Below are 22,436 nucleotides of genomic sequence, written 5' to 3'. Positions count from 1 at the left end.
GGATATCCTAAGGAACTTCTAGAAAGAGAGATCATAAGGGTACGTAATATGGATCGTAAGGATATGTTAGTTCAAAATAGATCCACGATTAAAAATAAAGAAGGTCAAAACACAAAAAAGGACACTCTTAATGTGGCTTTCATTACAGACTTTAATTCGGTTCATAGAGACATTGAAAAGGTTTTTAACAAACACTGGGGTATATTGTGCAATGATCCCATTTTGGGATCACATCTTGACGTTAAACCACGGTTTATTTACAGGAGAGCAAAAAATATCAAAAACTTGTTAGCTCCTAGTGATGTTTTTATAAGTAAGAGCAATACTACATCGAAAAAGAACTGGCTAGGGCCTAAACCAAAAGGCAACTATATCTGTGGTAATTGCACGATTTGTAAATACCAACATCCTGACAAACACACTTTTTATTCACAAGTAACGAAGGAAGTTTTTAATATTGATGACTTTATTCTATGTACCTCTACACATATTGTATACCTATTGGAATGTGCGTGTGGGTATCAATATGTAGGCAGAACCAAACGCAGCCTTAAAGTTCGGATTCAGGAACATGTCAGAAATATTAAAAATGGTTTTGAAAAACATAGTGTATCTAGACACTTCCTGATACACCATAATAAAGATCCGTCAAGTCTCACTTTTAAGGGGATTCAGTTGATTCCTGTAAATAGAAGAGGAGGGGACAGAGTTAAAACATTGTCTTCTAAAGAGACATATTGGATACATAAGTTAGATACTATGTCCCCTAAGGGGTTAAATGAGGATGTGGATATTTGGGCACTTTATTGAATCTTTAGCTCACCACCCCTCTGTACCTAGGGGATGTATCATTTATCTCTGTATCTCTGTTTTCCTTTCTTTATCCTACGCTTTTTTCTAGTTACATCTTTTTATGCAAGTAATGATGGTGTCTATTTTAAGTCGACTAATATTGTGTTTCTTTTATTCCAGCATGTTTTTAATTATTTATGCTAGGTTTTGTCTATATGTAAGTTTATATTAAATAGGTATTGTTTTTTTTTTTTTTGTTAATAAAGTTGTTGTTTTAAAAGTAAACTACACATCTTCCCTATCACGCAGACCATTACCTATTATAGATGATTGGTCTATCCCTAATTGGTTGACCAATAAGGTATCTATGAGAGGTATTTAAGACCTCTGGGTAATGGCCTAATTATTCCCTGAAGAAGTAGTTAATTCTACGAAACTAGTTGGATGTAACATTCTATTGCCTTATATCTGCTTACATTGGCCTTTGTCTATGTGTTGGCCTGTCCTGTTTTTATTTCATCCTGTGTGCTGTTTTGGACACTTGTGAGAGACTTTGTAAGACTGTTCAAACTTCCCTATTGAATCCACCACTGCTGTGTAGATAGTGACGTCATTACACAGCGTCCCGCGACCGAGCGGCACCGTGGCACGCTGAGGGCACCCCAGCAAGCTGCGTTTTAACCTCTGTGCAGAGGATACACCTGCCGAGGTACAGGAGCAGCTTCATATCGGCCAGGAAGCAGGAGCGATTTCACCGAGCCCCAGTACCAGCTGCTGAACCTGGCTGCATGAAGGGAAATCCCCTTGGGAGTGAAAAGACTGACGTCCTGCCCCAGAATCAACTGAGCTGCAGCAGCAGAGGGAAGCAAGCACCTGAATCTACAGCTAACAGCTGCCGAGTGGTAAACAGTGTGATACACACTACATGCCTTTTACCAACTTTTTTCATGTACGCAGATATATTACCCCCTTTTTAATTCTATAATATATTGTTGAATTTGCTTCACTATTTGGCGTTGTGCGCTGTTTTCTTTTGTTTCCACTACCTTAATGTGATGGCGGTCAATTAAAAACTATCACTATTCACTACCAAGGTGTGTTTAATGAGCCTCAGATCTCCTAACATGTAAAACTTGAGAAATCATCACCTTTGCCTTGCTTCTATTTGGTGGATTCTTTACACAGGTAGTCCTCGTTATCCAACGTTTCACTTTACAACGAATGGCATATCCAATGCTTTACAATGCAACCATAAGGACCGTTTTTCGAAGACCGGAATGCGTTATCCAACGCTCACCGCCACTGATTAACATGGGACTCACTTTACAACGGTTTCACTATCCAACGCTACTTCCAGAACGGATTCCGTTGGATAACCGAGGACTGGCTGTACTGTTATTTCACAGCCAATTACAAATTGATTTTGCCAGAATTATCCAACGTTTCGGCCAAGGAATGCCATTCCTTGCCAAAGGCTGCCTAGTCGTCCGAAACATTGGATAATTCTGGCTAAATAAATGTGTATTTTGCTAAATCTGTAGAATTTCTACTCTACTCTTCTGTTCTGAACAATGCATTTGGATCGCAGCGAGTCTTCTCCTTTTAACATGAGGGCATCTGTATAAGTATAAGCTATTTTTTTCTTTATTGGTGTACAGTATTTATCTTTGCTATACTTTCACAGCAATTACCATATTTTCCATTCCAATTGGCATTGCACCTGACTTCCTCCTATAAAAAAGCTGATAACATAACCCCATAAGGTGATTTTTTGAACAGCATGTGCCCCTCAGTGAGAGCCATCCATTGTCCTAAATCAGTCATATGATTCTCCCCAGTACTCCTCTTCTTGCAGATACTGTCTCGTAGTGGGGCAACTTTTTGGCGGGAACGTGGGGTTGAGGGAACTGTTTTGTGCCAGAAAATATTTTTCAAAAATGTATTTTTTAGAAATTCGAAAAAATCTGAAATCCATGGTTAAAGACCTTTCCAAAAGATATAGCAGACATTACAAGATATACCAATCTAAACAAATGTGAAGATATTACAAATTAAAAAATGTTTCTATAATGGAAAAATTGTTCAAAAGTTAAACCATTCTATACCAATGATTATGGAAAATTATTAAGGTTACCACTAGTGTCTCTTGCCTTCCCTATCCCTCCCCTATATACTTCTGTTGTTGTTTTTTTATTAGAATTGTTAAAGTTAATATACCTTTGAAGTGTATTGTTGATTTTGTTGGTTCTGTTCTTCCCCACCCACCCTGTCCCTTTTTTATTCTGTATCTCTAGGGTGACCAGATTTTGAAAATGAAAAACCGGGACACAAAAAAATTATTAATACAACAAATAACATTACTAAAAATGAATATTATAATGATATTTATCTAATAGTGCCACCATTGATGCTGTATTATTCATTCTACCCCTTCCCACTCTCTCTCTACCTTCTCCCCCAGCAGGGCCACCAACAGAAATTATATCAGAGAGAGAGAGAGGGTGACAGAGAGAGAGAGAGGGTGACAGAGAGAGGGTGACACAGAAAGAGAGGGTGGCACAGAGAGAGGGGGTGACAGAGAGGGTGACACAGAGAGAGGGGGTGACACAGAGAGAGAGGGTGACACAGAGGGAGGGTGAGAGAGGGTGACACAGAGAGGGGGTGACACAGAGAGAGAGCGTGACAGAGAGAGAGGGTGACAAAGAGAGAGTGGGTGACTGACTGACACTTGGGTGGGCCTGACTCACCGGGCCCGGGACGCCAACCCCGGCAGACCCCCCTTGTTGGCAGCCCTGCCCCCCATTCTCTCTCTACTTCCCCCCCCCCCCCATTTTCTCTCACCCTCCCCCCATTTTCTCCCCCCCCCCCATTCTCTCAATCCCCTCTATTCTCTCCCCCACCCATCTCTCTCCCCCCCATTCTCTCTGACCTGCACAGACGCACACAGCCACTGACCTACAGACACTCACACAGACACCCACACAGACAGACCTCCACAGACACACAGCAACTGCTGGCCTGCACAGACACACAGCCACACACACACACACAGCCACTGATACACACACAGCCACTGATACACACACACAGCCACTGATACACACAGCCACTGATACACACACAGCCACTGACACACACACAGCCACTGACACACACACTGATACTGACACACACACTGATACTGATACACACATTGATACAGACACACACACTCACACACACACACACTGCCACTGATACACACACACTGCCACTGATACACACACACTGCCACTGATACACACACTGCCACTGATACACACATACACACTGATACAAACACACACACAGATACACACTAATACACACACACACACACACTGATACACACACACACTGATACACCCACTGGCGGCTCCCCGCCTCCCCCTGCACCCACCGCCCGCCAGCGACCACCTCCGGGGGGAAGGGAGCACTAGGAGGACAGGAGGCAAAAGGTGGAACACCGGAGGTAAAGGTACAACTCCTCCTCCCCCCCCCCCTGCCGCTACCACCTCCTATCACCCCGGGCAGGCAGCCATTGGGAGCCGGGGGACACCGCACAGCCACCACTGCCCGCCCCGGCGCCCATCTCCCGCACCAAGGGGACGGGGGGGGGAAGGGAGTGCCAGGAGAGGCAAAGGTACAACCCGCGCAGCCCCCAGAGGAGCCAGGAGCGGGAAGACACACACTCACCGTGTGCTCTGCGCAAAGCGGAAGCCCTGCCCCTGGCACCCTCTGACTTGCATCCAATCCCCTGCGGCCCGGCCGGCATTATAAGCCCCGCCCCAGGCCTCCTCCTTCAGCCAATCCCCCGGCAGCATACATTCCATTATACAGTACAGTACATAGAAAATACTTACTGGCCGCCGCATCCTCCTCACCGCCACCGCCTAGCCGCATACCGGGACCAGGGCCAAAAACCGGGACATTTCCGGGACGGATCGGCAACGGACAGGAGAGAAAAAACCAGGACTGTCCCGGCAAAACCGGGATGACTGGTCACCCAATGTATCTCCCCACCCCCCCCCCCCCCCCGATTATATTTGAAAATAAAAATAAAAACTTTCGAAAAAATGCTTTTCCCCCCTAGAATCATTAGTCTCCCACCTAATTTGGGACAACTAGCCAGGATGCTGCTGAGCTGAATTAATTGTAATCAGGACAGGTGTCATTAGCTATGGTGCCAGTGGATATCCACTGTCACCTATGACAGAAAGCAAACATATGATTACAATTCCATGAAACTGTGTATGTAAACAAAGAAGCCCCAACACCCATCCAATGGGACACATTATTTGATTACTTTGTATAGGTTTTTTTATTCTCATAGTAGGGGTCATTTAGTTCACTCTTTTTGCCAAAACATGTTAGTCCTGCACCCACGTCAAGGTAGATCCTATCTGCAGTTACAGTACGTACACTACCAGTTTTATACTGTGTTCTTTGTATTTCCTCCACTGCATAGAGAAGAGCAGAAACAAAACAATGATAGTCAATAGGATGGGATGTGTGACATGTGTGCAGTGCCTAAGGGTGACAATTTAGACGTGCTATATGTGCGAGCTACAGTGTCGTTAAAAAAATCAGGAGTGCCCTAAGAAATATTGAAAAAAAAAGTTTAAGAATATATATATATATATATATATATATATATACTGTGTGCTCATTTGCATGTCATTCCCCAGAATCCCTTGCTGCAGTGGAAGTGCTGTGTGCTGGGTGATAATGGTGAAAGGCGGGGTTGCAGACCTGCCTAAGACATGCAGATGAGAATACAGTTGTATTTACATTTGCATATTTGCTTTGCTGTGGAGGGTTTTTGTCACTTTTTTTTACTCACCATAACTTAACTCAGTATGGTATATATATATATATACATATATACAGTGGTCGACAAATCACCAAAAAATCTACTCGCCACCTAGTACTACACGTGTGCTGCTTGGGCCAATAGGAGCTCGCCACGATGTTAAATCCACTCGCCCGGGGCATGCAGATGTATAGATTTGTCGAACACTGTATATATATATATATACTGTAGTTGTGTGAAAAAGAAAGTGTACCCTCTTTGAATTCTATGGTTTTACATATCAGGACATAACAATCATTTGTTCCTTAGCAGCTCTTAAAATTAGGTAAATAGAACCTCAGATGAACAACACATGACAAATTACTCTGTGTCATGATTTATTTAACAAAAATAAAGCCAAAATGGAGAATCTATGCGTGAAAAACTAAGTACACCCTGACTGCTTCCATAGGAATTAAGATGCTAAGTAGCAGACAGGTGCTGCTAATCAAATGTCCTTGATTAATTGATCATCAGCAAGTGTGACCACCTCTATAAAGCTGAAGTTTTAGAAGTTTGTTGGTCTGAAGCATTCAGGTGTGTGTGTTAACACAATGCCAAGGAAGAAAGACATCAGCAATGATCTTAGAGAAGCAATTGTTGCTGCCCATCAATCTAGGAAGGGTTATAAGGCCATTTCCAAACAATTTAAAGTCCATCATTCTACAGTGAGAAAGATTATTCAAAAGTGGAAAACATTCAAGACAGTTGCCAATCTTCCCAGGAGTGGACGTCCCAGCAAATTCACCCCAAGGTCAGACCGTGCAATGCTCAGAGAAATTGCAAAAAAAAGTTACATCTCAGACTCTACAGGCCTCAGTTAGCATGTTAAATGTTAAAGTTCATGACAGTACAATTATAAAAAAAGACTGAACAAGTATGGTTTGTTGGGAAGGGTTGCCAGGAGAAAGCCTCTTCTCTCTAAAAAGAACATGGCAGCACGGCTTAGGTTTGCAAAGTTGTATCTGAACAAACCACAAGACTTCTGGAACAATGTCCTTTGGACAGAAGAGACCAAAGTGGAGATGTTTGGCCATAATGCACAGCACAAACCAAACACAGCATATCAGCACAAACACCTCATACCAACTGTCAAGCACGGTGGTGGAGGGGTGATGATTTGGGCTTGTTTTGCAGGCACAGGACCTGGGAACCTTGCAGTCATTGAGTCGACCATGAACTCCTCTGTATACCAAAGTATTCTAGAGTCAAATGTGAGGCCATCTGTCCGACAGCTAAAGCTTGGCCGAAATTGGGTCATGCAACAGGACAATGATCCCAAGCACACCAGCAAATCTACAACAGACTGGCTGAAAAAGAAAAGAATCAAGGTATTGCAATGGCCCAGTCAAAGTCCAGACCTCAACCCGATTGAAATGCTGTGGTGGGACCTTAAGAGAGCTGTGCATAAACAAATGCCCACAAACCTCAATGAACTGAAGCAACATTGTAAAGAAGAGTGGGCCAAAATTCCTCCACAACGATGTGAGAGACTGATAAAGTCATACAGAAAACTATTACTTCAAGTTATTGCTGCTAAAGGTGGTTCTACAAGCTATTGAATCATAAGGTGTACTTAGTTTTTCACACATGGCTTATCCATTTTGGCTTTATTTTTGTTAATTAAATCATGACACGGTGTAATATGTCATGTGTTGTTGTTCATCTGAGGTTGTATTTACCTAATTTTAAGACCTGCTAAGGAACAGATGATTGTTACTATGTTCTGATATGTAAAACCATAGAATTCAAAGAGCGTGTACTTTATTTTTCACACAACTGTGTGTGTGTGTGTATATATATATATATATATATATATATATATATATATATATATATATATATATATATATATATATATATATATATACACAGTGGTTGACAAATCACCAAAAAATCTACTCACCACACAAAAAAATCTACTCGCCACCTAGTACCAAACGTGTGCTGCTTGGGCCAATATTTACTCGCCCGGGGGTTAAATCCACTCGCCCGGGGCGAGAAAATGTATAGGTTTGTCGAACACTGTATATATATAGATACAGTATATACTTTATATATCTATACTTTATATATATATATGTATACACACACACACACACGCACACACGCACACACACACACACACACACACACACATCCTAAGCTTATTACTGGCAGCAAAGGTTATAACAACCTTTCTCCTGGGGGCAATTACTACAGTTACCTGTGTGTACTTGGACCTGCTGATTTAATAGAGGTGGGATGGGTGAGCATAAACTAAGAGACGGGGCCACATACCTTCTAACAATTTACAGTTAGACATACACCATCTTAGCGAGCTCAAAACCCAATCCTACAGTAATATATATTCTGTCAACTGCATTACTACTGGGAACGTGACCTGAAATATGCAACAGTAAACAAAGCAGCCACAATGCACACCCAATATGGCAAATTATTTGATTAATTTCTATATGTTTTTTTTTCTTTTCAGAATTATGGGTCATTCATTTAGTTCAATCCTTTGGCCAAAAAATGTTAAGCCTGTGACCCTTTTAGTATAAGCCCACCCATCCCACCCCTATTTAATTAGCAGGTCCACGTACACATGCATAGTTGTAGTCGTCATTGAGAGATTTCTTCCCCCTGGAAAAGGGTTGTTATAAGCTTGGGAAGTATATATATTTTTTTCTTGCACTTTCATAGAATTGTAATTTTTTTTATGTCGTAGGGCAGTGGTGTGCAAACTGGGGGGCGCGAGACTGACTGCAAGGGGGGGGACACGGGGTTTACAGAGGCTTACCTCTGACTTACCTTGGCTCCGGCTGCTTCTTAGACGTGTCGCCATGGCAACGCGACGTCAAATGACGCCGCAAGGTCATGTGACGTCACGTTGCTCTGGCAACACGACGTCATGCCGACGGAGCCGAGGTAAGCGGGGGTGGGGGAGGTGCGGAGAGGAGGGAACCGCCGGCAGGGGGGTGCAGGGAAAAAAGTTTGCGCCCCCCTGTATTAGGGCACTACTATTTTCTTTTAACCAGTTCATCTGCACTGTAGCTCATACATAGCACACATAGGGCTCCTAAATTGTAACCACTTAGGCTCCGCTTTTCTCTATGCAGTGGAGTAAATACAAAGGACGCAGTATAGAATTGGTAGTGTAGGTACCTGTTGATAGGGTCTGCCTTGACGTGGGCGCAGGCGTAACATGTTTTGGTCGAAAGAATTAACTAAATTACCAATATTTCTGAGAAGAAAAAAAACATATAGAAATGAATCAAATAATGTGTCATATTGGATGTGCATTCGGGCTTCTTTGTTTACTGCTGTAAATTTGAGGTCCCTTTTCCCAGTTACACTGTAGTTGGCACAATTCAGTATAGAAAATGATAATACTTTTGACTGGGGTTTGAGCATGCTAAGATTTTGTATGTCTAAATGAAACCGTGTATGAGCAGATAAATAAAAAACAATAAATAGATTAATCTGTCTCAGAAAATCCATCAAGGCTTATTTATGTAGTTGTCAAATAGAAGTCTTCTAAATTCAATCTGCAGGTTTTGTGTATAGCTTTGGATGTACCCAGTAGACGCAAAATGAAAGGCAACAAGTAATTTGGTATTGGGTGGAACAACACTCCCAATGTTGATTTTGGCCTGTGAAAGTTGGCAATATAATATGAGCATTTTCTGTGATGACGAGAAATGAAAACCTTCTGCAATACTTCCTTATGAGGAAACCCAATAAGTGTTTTCTCGTATCCTTCTTACTTGGATAATTCTTTGCTGATGGTGATCAAAAAAATGTATGTTGGCCCAAGAAATCCATAATATCAGCTCTTTAATGGAAAAAAGCAATGTGCATTAGCTCTGAGGATACACTTCGAGGAGTGATGCAAATTTGCGTGTAACTGATCATCAGTACTGTATGTAACTTTACACAAAGTTATGGATGTGCCAATATAGCCTTCATATATCAGATTTTGACTAGAAATCCCCATTCACAGGCCCATTTTATGTAAGTATCTGAACAAAGACATCTGCATATATTGGACTAATGTGATCCTGTATCAGTCGTGGTATGTGGTATATTCAGGATCATCATGCAATATAGTATAGCCATGGTTGGTCCAGTTATCTCTCTACAATCCCTGTCACGTAAGTTCTAATAAGATGTAGACAGTGACAGGCTATCCAATGGGGTTTTCCCCCTCCTCATGCTGACTTCCTGAGTGACAGAGGTATTGTGGGTAAAAGGTTGTCATGGTAGGACTGCCTTCAGCTCTGCTGAACCCACTATGTTTGGAGGCGCTGACACCAAGAGGAGAAGAACCAGCAGATCCCCTAAAAGACTGTCTTTTGCCCCCACACTATCGCGGGCAACTCATCTCCTGTGCCCTCGCAGGTATTCAGCACTACATCAGCTGTAGCCTACCCAAGTTCTCCCAGGAGGGGGGGGGGGGGGGGGGGCAAAAAATAAATAAATATCAATAACATGGATTGCAGTCCAAAAAAAAATGATCTCTCTTGATAGCAAGCTCATTGCAACTCCCCTTTAAGCTGCAGACCAAGCAATTTCCTACATGTGTGCAGTGTGAGCTGCATGATGTACTGCTGCAGGCTGTGTGCAGTGTAAACTGCTTGCTGTTTGTAAGGCTTTTGCTGTAGAAGGTCTGTGCTCATTGGTATAAAGCCTGCTGCTCTGTCTGGAGTGCAGAGCCTATTCTGTATAGCATAAGGGTTGTGAGTGGCAGTTCCTATGTGTGTCCCCAAGACACACGGTCTTCTTTTCACTATTCTGGACCCAGGGTCATGTCAAGGGTATGAATGAACCCAGATAGCTTCAACTCAGCCCCCTTTCCAAAGCAAACCAAGTCCTGTTATATTTTCTTCACTTTATTAGGAAAGGAGCAGTATATACAGGCACTTGTGGATGCAATGGTGTTGTGAGAGTGCTTCTCTATAGGTGCTTCGTAATTAAGGGCAGGTGAAAAGAATTGGCCTTGCCATAAGGGTGTAACATAAATGTACTCACTCTGCCAATGTCAGGAAGTAAAGACAGTGGGTACTGCTTGTGACACAGGGATAGGGGTCAGGCTAAACTAACTGTCAGCAGGGACAGGGGGGGAATGAGAAAGCCCATTAACTTGGAGGACTGGAGATGTTGCCAGGGCAACCAGGGGTGTGACAGACTGGAAGGAAAAAAGGCAACATAATGTATCCATTCCATCTGCACTGGGAGTAAAACTGTAAGGAAAGTAACATCCAAATACAGCTAGCTGGCAGAACTGCCAAGGAAAGGGGGGGCACTGTCCGCTCTCCCCCTTCTCTCCCGCCCGCGAGCCGCTCTCCCACTCCTCCTCCTCGAGTCTGCTCTCAGGACTGCACGAGTGTGCTAGTCCTGCCTGCTCTGCCGCCGTGAGGTGCAGGGGGGGGAGGTGAGGTGCAGGGGGGGGGAGGTGAGGTGCAGGGGGAGGAGATGAGGTGCAGGGGGGGGGAGGTGAGGTGCAGGGGAGTGAGGTGAGGTGCAGGGAGGGAGGTGAGTGAGGTGAGGTGCAGGGGGGGAGGTAAGGTGCAGGAGAGTGAGTGAGGTGAGGTGCAGGGCGGGGAGGTGAAGTGCAGGGGGGGAGGTGTAGTGGGGTGATGTGAGGTGTGGTGCAGGGGGGGAGGTGATGTGAGGTGCAGGGGGGTGATGTGAGGTGCAGGGGAGGGATGTGATTGAGATGCAGGGGGGAGAGTGAGGCGAGGTGCAGGGGGGGTGAGGTGCAGGGGGGTGGGATGTGTGTGGTCCGCAGGGGTTTATTGTGTGTTATGTGGAGGGGGAGTCTTGTGTATGGGTGAGGGGGAGAGATGGGGGTGTGAGATAGAGGGTAAGTCTCGCAAAGGTTGATGATGAGGGGTACAGGGGGAGATATATGAAGATGATGAGGGGTGCTGGGGGAGATATGAGGATGATGAGGGGTGCTGGGGGAGATAGGATGATGGGGTGCTGGGTCAGATATATGAGGATGAGGAGGGGTACTGGGAGAGATTGATGAGGGGTGCTGGAGGAGTTATGAGGATGTTGATGATGATGAGGGGGGCTGGAGGAGATATGAGTATGATGATGAGGGGGGCTGGAGGAGATATGAGGATGATGATGATGATGAGAGGTGCTGGGGGAGATATGATGATGATGAGGAGGATGATGATGATGATTTTACCCGTGCGGCCCGAATCTGTTTTCCTTGGAGCAGTTCGGCCCTTCTCGCTTTACAAGTTGTGCAGGCCTGGTTTAGACAGTTACAAACATAGAGTTTGGGTGCTTTTAACAAGCCTTCTATGATAATTACAGTGACCTATTTATGCTTTTCTGCAGACCAAGGTTTACACAGGACATTTGGTAGATGTTTTCTGACACCCAGGGCCGCAGACAGCTTTCCCGGGACCCAGAACTATATTTTCCACTGGGCCCCTCCCAAGTGTAGGCAGCCTTGGGAGGCCCCCCTCTATCTCTCATAACCCATCTCTGCACTCCCTCTCATTCTCACCCTCCTTCCTCTCTCACTCCCTCTCCCTCAGCCCCAACTCTCTCTCGCTCTCTCTCACGCCCCCACCTCTATTTCCCTCATGCCCCCACTGCTCTGTCCCTCACGTCCCACCTCTCTCTCCCTCACCTCACTCACACCCCTCCTCTCTCTCTCTCTCCCACCTCTCTCCCCCAATACACATAACCAATCCCACCCTCTCCCAGTCACATAAGAATCCTCTCCTCTCCCCATTCACATAATAAGCCTGCTCCCTCTATTCACATAATAACCCTCCCTCCCACCATTCAACATACAAACACACTTAGAAGGGAGGCTCTGGTACCGCACCGGTCAGGTGGCCCAACTTCAAGGTGGGCCCAACATTGGGATCGTGTGCAGGGCCTGCACAGGAGGCTCACTGCATGGGGAGAGAGAAGCCTGCTACAGAAGGTAGGAGGGGGGAGGCTGGACACCCGCAGCCGTAGTCCTGACTCTCCCAACCCCTGTTGGCAGCCCTGGCAACACTTATGTTCCATATCAGTGATGAGTATGTTGTGGAAAATATATGTGCTTCCGAGGTCGTTGGGTTTTAATGGTATGTAAACCATCCTCATTTTCAATCTGACCCAGAGTTTATGCCAAGGGTTAAAATTTATAAATAATATTATATGGAATTAAGAGAACTGGAAGGACAAGAAGAGCAAAATATTTGTTGTGTCTCAACCTGGGAGCACTTCATGACTATTCTTATCTGTGGGTGGCTACCACTCTTTGTTAATCCTATAAATATTGTTTATATTGTTTTATGGTTTTATGGTTTTAGAATGCCGCAGTCTTTCAAGAAGTATATGCAATTTATTCATATATAATTCACTGTAAACAAATGCTGTATTATTAACATTTCACATGCACATGAAAGAATGTAGTGCTCACCTTCCAGCACAGCTCATTGTGAGGGGAAAGTTCGTATGACTGTATGTAATAAAATGAAAAGGAGGATTGGGTGAGTTTTGAAAAGGAGTGACGAAAGTGGGAGGGGGTAACCGGCTCATGTCTGCTCTTCCACGCTGCAGTTGAGACCCATTACTAATACATAAGAAAAGACAAGTTCAGCTGTTTGAGTTTTTGCAAGTTTTATACTTTTGCAGTAGGCAATGCATTTGTGTGTTGCATTTTGTGTGTGTGTAATGTTTGGTATGTGTGTTGCATTTTGCATGTGTGGGAGTGGGGGTAATTATTGTGGGGGAGATTGAGGGAGCAGAATTGACTGAAAGGGGGGTAATTAAGTGATAGCGGAGAGAGGAGGTTGGGGGATGGGGGAGAGTGTGAGAAATACACGTGGAGAGGGGAAAATAGAGGAGGTGGCTCACAAGGGTGTGAACGGTGGCAGCTCGCAAGGCCGCCGACACGTGGGAGGGGCCCCGGTCTAACCTCTAGTCCTGGGCCCCATGAAATCTGTCGGCAGCCCTGATCTTGATTATTAATCAACCCTGAAGACATTGCTTCTGGCCAAACATTACATTTCCATACAAAGATCTTTCAAATTGGGCCTGGAGATTTTAGCACGTTGATTCCCCATAACTCCATCACATACACACACTACAATTCAGGGGGAATCTCCATTTGTCTTTGCAAAGAGGGTTTTCACACATATATCCCCTGTTAGATTATGATATACAATGAGTTAAAGCCATCGTTGGCAATGTTTGGAGCTACAGAAACATTGCAAGGTTAGCGTTACGTCCAAATCATCCATAACTGGTGGGTTGCATGGCTTTGCCTTGTGTAAGAGGACCAGGACATCTCATGACTTATAAATATTGCACTCTACTTAACAAAATCACTCATGACCCAGATTGGGAAATGGGTGAGTTGAATCTTGAGAGAACAGCATTCTTTAGTGACTTGTCCCTTCCCTCTCATCTCAGCAGCACCTTAGAAATCCATGCCTTAGTGTAAAGGCACCAAGCCCAGGGGTGTGGGTAAATTTGTTTCCTATTGACACAGCATGTAAATGTATTGTAAACCATTCCAGTAGCTTGCAGTCATTTCTTTGACTGCTTATGCATACATATTTTTATATTGGTCAGAATATGCATGTGTGCAGATATCGTCACAGGTAGTTCAGCACTGCCGGTCCTCTTTTCAGACATTCATAACTCTAACTCACAAGTTGCTCCAGTATGAAACTTTTCAGTGCTAATGAAAGTTTGAGTTCTAATAGTGTGGTCATATTTCTTGGGAACAGTAGATGCCAAGGATGAATATCTTGCAGAATATTAGCTGAACGCAAAACCCCAGCAAGCTTTTTTTGGGAACCCATCAGCCCCCACAAAATATATGTATGTATTTAGGTGGCAAAATGGAGTGCTATTGATCGTGGCATATGTATACAACAGACGACAGAGAAGCCCAATGCTACATCCAACATGACAGAAATACACAGTAAAATACTTATATATTCTCTTGAAAAAGGGTAATTTAGTTTAACCTTTTGGCCAAAGCGTTGTAAGCTTGCGAGCCACGACAAGGCAGATACCCGTTCACAAGTCCTAACACTACCAGATAAAATACTAATATAACTCTATTAGGATTAAAATTCTCATTTACCTCTTTTAGGAGGGAGAAAGACCACATTGGATCTATATCCAGCAGAGTGAAAGGACCTGCAAACTAGGGAAGGGGGGAGGGGCGGTCTTAAAACCTGGGCATGAGAGCCACTAACCTCCAACAGCTAAACAGCTGAGAATAGGTTAACAGAACACAAAACCCCAGCAAGCTCTTTTTGGGAACCCCTCAGCCCCCACAAAATATGTATATGTATGTATTTAAGTGTCAAAATGGAGTGCTATTGAGCGTGGCATATGTATACAACAGATGACAGAGAAGCCAAATGCTACATCCAACATTACAGAAATACACAGTAAAATACTTATATATTCTCTTGAAAAAGGGTAATTTAGTTTAACCCTTTGGCCAAAGCATTGTAAGCTTGCGAGCCACGTCAAGGCAGACACCTGTTCGCAAGTCCTAACACTACCAGATAAAATACTAATATACCTCTAACAGGTGTAATTACCCTTTTTCAAGAGAATATATAAGTATTTTACTGTGTATTTCTGTCATGTTGGATGTAGCATTGGGCTATTTAGAGCTTCAGTCCATGATAAGCAGCAAATGGCTATTACCTCAGATTGGAATACTTGTCAGTCTATCTTTTGTAATTAAATGGGTGTCCACAAAGTATTTTTGTTTTATTTCCTGCTGCCTTAGCTGGGACTTAGCTTCCTCTTTCCGTGTTCCTGGCATTCCTTAATATTTCTTAATGTGCAAAAAAAAACCATTAATAAAGTTGATTGTTGAACAAAATATATGACCTACTCAGGGCCGTCAACAGGGCCTTCTGTTTGGGACCCCTGTCCTGAGCCCAGTGAGTAAAGGGGTCCGGACACCCCTGCCGGAAACACTAACATGATCCTCATCCACAGAGGGGGCCTGCTGGGGATGTTCCAGTGGGGGCCTGCTGGGGATGTTGCAGAGGGGGCCTGCTGGGGATGTTGCAGAGGGGGCCTGCTGGGGATGTTGCAGAGGGGGCCTGCGGGGGATGTTGCAGAGGGGACCTGCTGCGGATGTTCCAGAGGGGGCCTGCTGCGGATGTTCCAGAGGGGGCCTGCTGGGGATGTTGCAGAGGGGGCCTGCGGGGGATGTTGCAGAGGGGACCTGCTGGGGATGTTGCAGAGGGGGCCTGCTGGGGATGTTGCAGAGGGGGCCTGCTGGGGATGTTGCAGAGGGGGCCTGCTGGGGATGTTGCAGAGGGGGCCTGCTGGGGATGTTGCAGAGGGGGCCTGCGGGGGATGTTGCAGAGGGGGCCTGCTGGGGATGTTGCAGAGGGGGCCTGCTGGGGATGTTGCAGAGGGGGCCTGCTGGGGATGTTGCAGAGGGGGCCTGCTGGGGATGTTGCAGAGGGGGCCTGCTGGGGATGTTGCAGAGGGGGCCTGCGGGGGATGTTGCAGAGGGGACCTGCTGCGGATGTTCCAGAGGGAGCCTGCTGGGGATGTTGCAGAGGGGGCCTGCTGGGGATGTTGCAGAGGGGGCCTGCTGGGGATGTTGCAGAGGGGGCCTGCTGGGGATGTTGCAGAGGGGGCCTGCGGGGGATGTTGCAGAGGGGGCCTGCTGGGGATGTTGCAGAGGGGGCCTGCTGGGGATGTTGCAGAGGGGGCCTGCTGGGGATGTTGCAGAGAGGGCCTGCTGGGGATGTTGCAGAGGGGGCCTGCTGGGGATGTTGCAGAGGGGGCCTGCTGGGGATGTTGCAGAGGGGGCCTGCTGGAGATGTTGCAGAGGGGACCTGCGGGGGATGTTGCAGAGGGGGCCTGCTGGGGATGTTGCAGAGGGGGCCTGCTGGGGATGTTGCAGAGGGGGCCTGCTGGGGATGTTGCAGAGGGGGCCTGCTGGGGATGTTGCAGAGGGGGCCTGCTGGGGATGTTGCAGAGGGGGCCTGCTGGGGATGTTGCAGAGGGGGCCTGCTGCGGATGTTGCAGAGGGGGCCTGCTGGGGATGTTGCAGAGGGGGCCTGCGGGGGATGTTGCAGAGGGGGCCTGCTGGGGATGTTGCAGAGGGGGCCTGCGGGGGATGTTGCAGAGGGGGCCTGCTGGGGATGTTGCAGAGGGGCCTGCTGGGGATGTTGCAGAGGGGGCCTGCTGGGGATGTTGCAGAGGGGACCTGCGGGGGATGTTGCAGAGGGGGCCTGCGGGGGATGTTGCAGAGGGGGCCTGCTGGGGATGTTGCAGAGGGGGCCTGCTGGGGATGTTGCAGAGGGGGCCTGCTGGGGATGTTGCAGAGGGGGCCTGCTGCGGATGTTCCAGAGGGGGCCTGCTGGGGATGTTGCAGAGGGGGCCTGCGGGGGATGTTGCAGAGGGGGCCTGCTGGGGATGTTGCAGAGGGGGCCTGCTGGGGATGTTGCAGAGGGGGCTGCTGGGGATGTTGCAGAGGGGGCCTGCTGGGGATGTTGCAGAGGGGGCCTGCTGCGGATGTTCCAGAGGGGGCCTGCTGCGGATGTTGCAGAGGGGGCCTGCTGGGGATGTTGCAGAGGGGACCTGCTGCGGATGTTGCAGTGGGGGCCTGCGGGGGATGTTGCAGAGGGGACCTGCTGGAGATGTTGCAGAGGGGGCCTGCTGGGGATGTTGCAGAGGGGGCCTGCTGGGGATGTTCCAGTGGGGGCCTGCTGGGGATGTTGCAGAGGGGGCCTGCTGGGGATGTTGCAGAGGGGGCCTGCTGGGGATGTTGCAGAGGGGGCCTGCTGGGGATGTTGCAGAGGGGGCCTGCTGGGGATGTTGCAGAGGGGGCCTGCTGGGGATGTTGCAGAGGGGGCCTGCTGGGGATGTTGCAGAGGGGGCCTGCGGGGGATGTTGCAGAGGGGGCCTGCTGGGGATGTTGCAGAGGGGGCCTGCGGGGGATGTTGCCGAGGGGGCCTGCTGGGGATGTTGCAGAGGGGTCCTGCGGGGGATGTTGCAGAGGGGGCCTGCGGGGGATGTTGCAGAGGGGGCCTGCTGGAGATGTTGCAGAGGGGGCCTGCGGGGGATGTTGCAGAGGGGGCCTGCGGGGGATGTTGCCGAGGGGGCCTGCTGGGGATGTTGCAGAGGGGTCCTGCGGGGGATGTTGCAGAGGGGGCCTGCGGGGGATGTTGCAGAGGGGGCCTGCTGGGGATGTTGCAGAGGGGGCCTTCGGGGGATGTTGCAGAGGGGGCCTGCGGGGGATGTTGCAGAGGGGGCCTGCTGGAGATGTTGCAGGGGGGCCTGCTGGGGATGTTGCAGAGGGGACCTGCGGGGGATGTTGCAGAGGGGGCCTGCGGGGGATGTTGCAGAGGGGGCCTGCTGGAGATGTTGCAGGGGGGCCTGCTGGGGATGTTGCAGAGGGGACCTGCGGGGGATGTTGCAGAGGGGGCCTGCTGGAGATGTTGCAGGGGGGCCTGCTGGGGATGTTGCAGAGGGGGCCTGCGGGGGATGTTGCAGAGGGGGCCTGCTGGGGATGTTGCAGAGGGGGCCTGCTGGAGATGTTGCAGGGGGGCCTGCTGGGGATGTTGCAGAGGGGACCTGCTGGGGATGTTGCAGAGGGGACCTGCGGGGGATGTTGCAGAGGGGGCCTGCTGGGGATGTTGCAGAGGGGTCCTGCGGGGGATGTTGCAGAGGGGACCTGCTGGGGATGTTGCAGAGGGGGCCTGCTGGGGATGTTGCAGAGGGGGCCTGCGGGGGATGTTGCAGAGGGGGCCTGCTGGGGATGTTGCAGAGGGGGCCTGCTGGGGATGTTGCAGGGGGGCCTGCTGGGGATGTTGCAGAGGGGGCCTGCTGGGGATGTTGCAGAGGGGACCTGCGGGGGATGTTGCAGAGGGGGCCTGCTGGGGATGTTGCAGAGGGGGCCTGCGGGGGATGTTGCAGAGGGGGCCTGCTGGGGATGTTGCAGAGGGGGCCTGCTGGGGATGTTGCAGAGGGGGCCTGCTGCGGATGTTGCAGAGGGGGCCTGCGGGGGATGTTGCAGAGGGGGCCTGCTGCGGATGTTGCAGAGGGGGCCTGCTGGGGATGTTGCAGAGGGGGCTGCTGGGGATGTTGCAGAGGGGGCCTGCTGGGGATGTTGCAGAGGGGGCTGCTGGGGATGTTGCAGAGGGGGCCTGCTGGGGATGTTGCAGAGGGGGCCCGCTGGGGATGTTGCAGAGGGGGCGTCTTCTGGGGATGTTCCAGAGGGGGCCTGCTGGGGATGTTGCAGTGGGGGGCTGCTGGGGATATTGCAGTGGGGGCCTGCGGGGGATGTTGCAGAGGGGGCCTGCTGGGGATGTTGCAGAGGGGGCCCGCTGGGGATGTTGCAGAGGGGGCGTCTTCTGGGGATGTTCCAGAGGGGGCCTGCTGGGGATGTTGCAGTGGGGGGCTGCTGGGGATATTGCAGTGGGGGCCTGCGGGGGATGTTGCAGAGGGGGCCTGCTGGGGATATTGCAGTGGGGGCCTGCGGGGGATGTTGCAGAGGGGGCCTGCTGGGGATATTGCAGTGGGGGGCTGCTGGGGATGTTGCAGTGGGGGCCTGCGGGGGATGTTGCAGAGGGGGCCTGCTGGAGATGTTGCAGAGGGGGCCTGCTGGGGATGTTGCAGAGGGGGCCTGCTGGGGATGTTGCAGAGGGGGCCTGCGGGGGATGTTGCAGAGGGGGCCTGCTGGGGATGTTGCAGAGGGGGCCTGCTGGGGATGTTGCAGAGGGGGCCTGCTGGAGATGTTGCAGAGGGGGCCTGCGGGGGATGTTGCAGAGGGGGCCTGCTGGAGATGTTGCAGAGGGGACCTGCTGGGGATGTTGCAGAGGGGGCCTGCTGGGGATGTTGCAGAGGGGGCCTGCTGGAGATGTTGCAGAGGGGGCCTGCGGGGGATGTTGCAGAGGGGGCCTGCTGGGGATGTTGCAGAGGGGGCCTGCGGGGGATGTTGTAGAGGGGGCCTGCGGGGGATGTTGCAGAGGGGGCCTGCTGGGGATGTTGCAGAGGGGGCCTGCTGGGGATGTTGCAGAGGGGGCTGCTGGGGATGTTGCAGAGGGGGCCTGCTGGGGATGTTGCAGAGGGGGCCTGCTGGGGATGTTGCAGTGGGGGCCTGCTGGGGATGTTGCAGAGGGGGCCTGCTGGGGATGTTGCAGTGGGGGCCTGCGGGGGATGTTGCAGAGGGGGCCTGCGGGGGATGTTGCAGAGGGGGCCTGCGGGGGATGTTGCAGAGGGGGCCTGCTGGGGATGTTGCAGAGGGGGCCTGCGGGGGATGTTGCAGAGGGGGCCTGCTGGGGATGTTGCAGAGGGGGCCTGCTGGGGATGTTGCAGTGGGGGCCTGCTGGGGATGTTGCAGAGGGGGCCTGCTGGGGATGTTGCAGAGGGGGCCTGCTGGGGCTGTTGCAGAGGGGGCCTGCTGGGGATGTTGCAGAGGGGGCTGCTGGGGATGTTGCAGAGGGGGCTGCTGGGGATGTTGCAGAGGGGGCCTGCTGGGGATGTTGCAGGGGGGGCCTGCTGGGGATGTTGCAGAGGGGGCCTGCGGGGGATGTTGCAGAGGGGGCCTGCGGGGGATGTTGCAGAGGGGGCCTGCGGGGGATGTTGCAGAGGGGGCCTGCGGGGGATGTTGCAGAGGGGGCCTGCTGGGGATGTTGCAGAGGGGGCCTGCGGGGGATGTTGCAGAGGGGGCCTGCTGGGGATGTTGCAGAGGGGGCCTGCGGGGGATGTTGCAGGGGGGGCCTGCTGGGGATGTTGCAGAGGGGACCTGCGGGGGATGTTGCAGAGGGGGCCTGCGGGGGATGTTGCAGAGGGGGCCTGCGGGGGATGTTGCAGAGGGGGCCTGCGGGGGATGTTGCAGAGGGGGCCTGCTGGGGATGTTGCAGAGGGGGCCTGCGGGGGATGTTGCAGAGGGGGCCTGCTGGGGATGTTGCAGAGGGGGCCTGCGGGGGATGTTGCAGAGGGGGCCTGCTGGGGATGTTGCAGAGGGGGCCTGCTGGGGATGTTGCAGAGGGGGCCTGCTGGGGATGTTGCAGAGGGGGCCTGCTGGGGATGTTGCAGAGGGGACCTGCGGGGGATGTTGCAGAGGGGCCCTGCTGGGGATGTTGCAGAGGGGGCCTGCGGGGGATGTTGCAGAGGGGACCTGCGGGGGATGTTGCAGAGGGGGCCTGCTGGGGATGTTGCAGAGGGGGCCTGCTGCGGATGTTGCAGAGGGGGCCTGCTGGGGATGTTGCAGAGGGGGCCTGCTGGGGATGTTGCAGAGGGGGCCTGCTGGGGATGTTGCAGAGGGGGCCTGCTGGGGATGTTGCAGAGGGGACCTGCTGGGGATGTTGCAGAGGGGACCTGCTGGGGATGTTGCAGAGGGGGCCTGCTGGGGATGTTGCAGTGGGGGCCTGCGGGGGATGTTGGAGAGGGGGCCTGCGGGGGATGTTGCAGAGGGGGCCTGCGGGGGATGTTGCAGAGGGGGCCTGCTGGGGATGTTGCAGAGGGGGCCTGCTGGGGATGTTGCAGAGGGGGCCTGCTGGGGATGTTGCAGAGGGGGCCTGCTGGGGATGTTGCAGAGGGGGCCTGCTGGGGATGTTGCAGAGGGGGCCTGCGGGGGATGTTGCAGAGGGGGCCTGCTGGGGATGTTGCAGAGGGGGCCTGCTGGGGATGTTGCAGAGGGGGCCTGCTGGGGATGTTGCAGTGGGGGCCTGCGGGGGATGTTGCAGAGGGGGCCTGCTGGGGATGTTCCAGAGGGAGCCTGCTGGGGATGTTGCAGAGGGGGCCTGCTGGGGATGTTGCAGAGGGGGCCTGCTGGGGATGTTGCAGAGGGGGCCTGCTGGGGATGTTGCAGAGGGGGCCTGCTGGGGATGTTGCAGAGGGGGCCTGCGGGGGATGTTGCAGAGGGGGCCTGCTGCGGATGTTGCAGAGGGGGCCTGCGGGGGATGTTGCAGAGGGGGCCTGCTGGGGATGTTGCAGAGGGGGCCTGCTGCGGATGTTGCAGAGGGGGCCTGCTGGGGATGTTGCAGAGGGGGCCTGCGGGGGATGTTGCAGAGGGGGCCTGCTGGGGATGTTGCAGAGGGGGCCTGCTGGGGATGTTGCAGAGGGGGCCTGCTGGGGATGTTGCAGAGGGGGCCTGCTGGGGATGTTGCAGAGGGGGCCTGCTGGGGATGTTGCAGAGGGGGCCTGCTGGGGATGTTGCAGAGGGGGCCTGCTGGGGATGTTGCAGAGGGGGCCTGCTGGGGATGTTGCAGAGGGGGCCTGCGGGGGATGTTGCAGAGGGGGCCTGCTGCGGATGTTGCAGAGGGGGCCTGCGGGGGATGTTGCAGAGGGGGCCTGCTGGGGATGTTGCAGAGGGGGCTGCTGGGGATGTTGCAGAGGGGGCCTGCTGGGGATGTTGCAGAGGGGGCCTGCTGGGGATGTTGCAGAGGGGGCCTGCTGGGGATGTTGCAGAGGGGGCCTGCGGGGGATGTTCCAGAGGGGGCCTGCGGGGGATGTTGCAGAGGGGGCCTGCGGGGGATGTTCCAGAGGGGGCCTGCTGGGGATGTTGCAGAGGGGGCCTGCGGGGGATGTTCCAGAGGGGGCCTGCTGGGGATGTTGCAGAGGGGGCCTGCTGGGGATGTTGCAGAGGGGGCCTGCGGGGGATGTTGCAGAGGGGGCCTGCTGGGGATGTTGCAGAGGGGGCCTGCGGGGGATGTTGCAGAGGGGGCCTGCTGGGGATGTTGCAGAGGGGGCCTGCGGGGGATGTTGCAGAGGGGGCCTGCTGGGGATGTTGCAGAGGGGGCCTGCTGGGGATGTTGCAGAGGGA

This window comes from Ascaphus truei, chromosome 2 (genome assembly GCF_040206685.1).
Source record: "Ascaphus truei isolate aAscTru1 chromosome 2, aAscTru1.hap1, whole genome shotgun sequence".
Taxonomy (NCBI): domain Eukaryota; kingdom Metazoa; phylum Chordata; class Amphibia; order Anura; family Ascaphidae; genus Ascaphus; species Ascaphus truei.
This window is presented reverse-complemented; position numbering follows the sequence as displayed.